We start from the raw sequence: 2,988 nt of genomic DNA on the forward strand, positions 1-2,988 counted from the left end.
CCTAAGAGTAGCAGTTCTCTGACAAAGGAATTTCAAAGGGAGATTAGAAAGAGAGACTACTGAATTGCAGCTGATCATAAAGCTCAAGACAATGCAAACTCCTGGACTGAATTGAGACCTAGGATTCGTGTCTCATCCTGCTATTGTAATTTGGTGTCTGAAATCACTCCACTCTCCAAGATATAAGGACAGATGGACTCACATCCAGCTGTATCTGAAGTAGTGAGCAGTGATTCATGAAAGCTCATGCCCTGCCACAAATGTTGTTAGTTATTAAGCTGCTGCTGTACTCTTGCTTCCTTTCATTAATAAGGAATGCAAGCTGTGCTGTTAGGTTTTCCCCCATCTCCCTCCCCCTCCCCCCTCTCTCTAAAGAAGAAGTGTACTTGCCCACAAAAGTTTATACCTGGAATAAAACATTTTTGGTCTTAAATACAGTGCTCTCTCTCCCTCTCATACCTGGAATAAAATGTTTTTGGTTTTAAACACAGGAGACACTGTCTGTGTGTCTCTGTCTCTCTGTCTCTGTCTCTGTCTCTCTTTCTCACTCACTCTCTCTCTCTCTCTCTGTGTGTGGCATGCTCCTTCTGGCTCATTCCTTCCCTCTCTGTCTCTGAAGAAGAAAAAGTGTGCTTACACACAAAAGCTTATACCTGGAATAAAACATTGCTGGTCTTCTTAAAAGTCCCACGAGATGCCATTCCCCCCCCCTCTCTCTGGCTCTTGGACTCCATTTTATGTTTCTCTGGATCTTTCCCTCCCACTCCCTCCCCAGAGGAGGGGGGGAAGGAGCCCTCAGCCAATTGAGACTGGCCAAAAGGAGCTGCAATGTTAGAAAGGGAAGCAGGAAGCAGCACAAAATCAGTTGCTCCTGGGCCAAATTGGAGGCTTGCAGGGGCCGAATTTGGCCTGTGGGCCATATGTTTGACACTCCTGTTCTAATGCCATAGTCATTAATGGGGGAGAGTGAGCATCCTTGATTGGTTCAGGCATCAGGAATGTGAACTTCTGATGCTTACCATGCTATGGGCTAGAACTGGTTTTAATCCAATGTAATAGACTAGACTGTAGATTTCAGAAGCAGCAGAACAAAGTTTGAGTCCAGTGGAGCTTTTATGTCCAACAAAGTTTTATGCTGGGTGTAAGCTTTTGTATGCACACACATTTCTTCAGATAAGATGTCTGAAGACATGTAAGTGCAAATGAAAGCTTATATCCAGCATATTTTTTTTTAAATGTACCACTGGACTCAAACTTTGTTAGACTTGATTATATTCACAAATCATGAAAAACTTCATTCATGGCATGAATGAAACACAACTTCTTATGGTCACATACTGATTCCCTTCTCCCCCTTCCCCTGGCTCACAATGTTGAGATAGTGAACTTTCTCATTTAGGAAGTTTTCAGTCTAACCTGGTGAAGCATACTGTTCTGTGATCAGCAAAAAAACCCCCCACATTTGAATCTGTGCTTGGGTGTCATAAAAAACTGTGATTAGATCAAAGCTTCTAAATCAGAAAGTATTCAATATTGGTCTGAGCTTGTACAAAGGAGGAAGAAGTTCACACACCAACACACACCCAGATTTCAGGCGTGTGTCGTAGTAGATAGCTCAATGAAAATGTCAAGACAGTGTGTGTCTGCAATAAAAAAAGGCCAACACTATGTTGGGAATTATTAGGAAGGGAATTGGAAACAAATCAGCCAGTATCATAATGCTTCTGTATAAATCGATGGTACATCCTCCTTTGGAGTACTGTGTACAGTTCTGGTCACCACACCTCAAAAAGGATATTATAGTATTGGAAAAAGTGCAGAAAAGGGCAACTAGAATGATAAAAGGGTTGGAACACTTTCCCTATGAAGAAAGGTTAAAGCGCTTGGGGCTCTTTAGCTTGGAGAAACGACGGCTGAGGGGCGACATGATCAAGGTTTATAAGACTATGCATGGGATAGAGTAGGTTGAGAAAGAAGTACTTTTCTCCCTTTCTCACAATACAAGAACTCATGGGCACTCCATGAAATTGCTGAGCGGTCGGGTTAGAACAGATAAAAGGAAGTACTTCTTCACCCAATGAGTGATTAACACATGGAATTCATTGCCACAGGAGGAAGTGGTGGCTACAAGCATGGACAGCTTCAAGAGGGAACTGGATAAACATATAGAACAAAGATCCATCAGTGGCTATTAGCCATAAGGTATAGATATGACTCACAGGCTGAGGCAGGTGATGCACTGTATTCTTGGTGCTGGGGGGGGCAACAGTGGGAGGGCTTCTAGTGTCCTGGCCCCAATGATGGACCTCCTGATGGCACCTGGTATTTTTGGCCACTGTGTGACAGAGTGTTGGACTAGATGGGCCATTGGCCTGATCCGACATTGACTTCTCTTATGTTCTTATGTTCTTATCGCCACCACCCTCTGTATTAATTTGCACAAATAGGGCAAATTGGAGACATGATATGACTTTTGTGCTGGTTTTACCTTTGTGCTTTTCTTTAGTAATATTTGTTCAAGCTGTACAATAACAAATTAATGACAGTGCAGAATATTCTCTCCAGCTTGAAAGGCTTTCCTGAACATACACCCACACATAGAAAAGAAAGAACAGAACAATTCAATGGAAATTGAACCATAATCTTCCTGCAACTGCCCTGAAGCCCATACTACTGTGACAATGCAAGGGATGCTGTCACTCACAGTGCTAGAGCCATTTGTATTTGTATGGGTCCCAGAAAGCTTTTGCTGATTTTTATTCAAGTTACTGCCCCAAATTTAGAAACATTTCAAACATTCACAAAACATTTTCAAACCTAAGCTTTGTTGAAGAATCAAATCCAGATATCTAATTTATATTAAACAAATACTTCAACATTAAAAGTTTGTTTTGTTGTTCAACTGTAAAATGGGAAAGGAGCCAGAAGCCTCATGTTATCACTGAGCTGTAAAATAAAATAATGCAACAATTTGACTTCCAGTTTGTG

Source organism: Gekko japonicus, unplaced genomic scaffold (genome assembly GCF_001447785.1).
Source record: "Gekko japonicus isolate JY-2015 unplaced genomic scaffold, Gekko_japonicus_V1.1 scaffold500, whole genome shotgun sequence".
Classification (NCBI taxonomy): Eukaryota; Metazoa; Chordata; class Lepidosauria; order Squamata; family Gekkonidae; genus Gekko; species Gekko japonicus.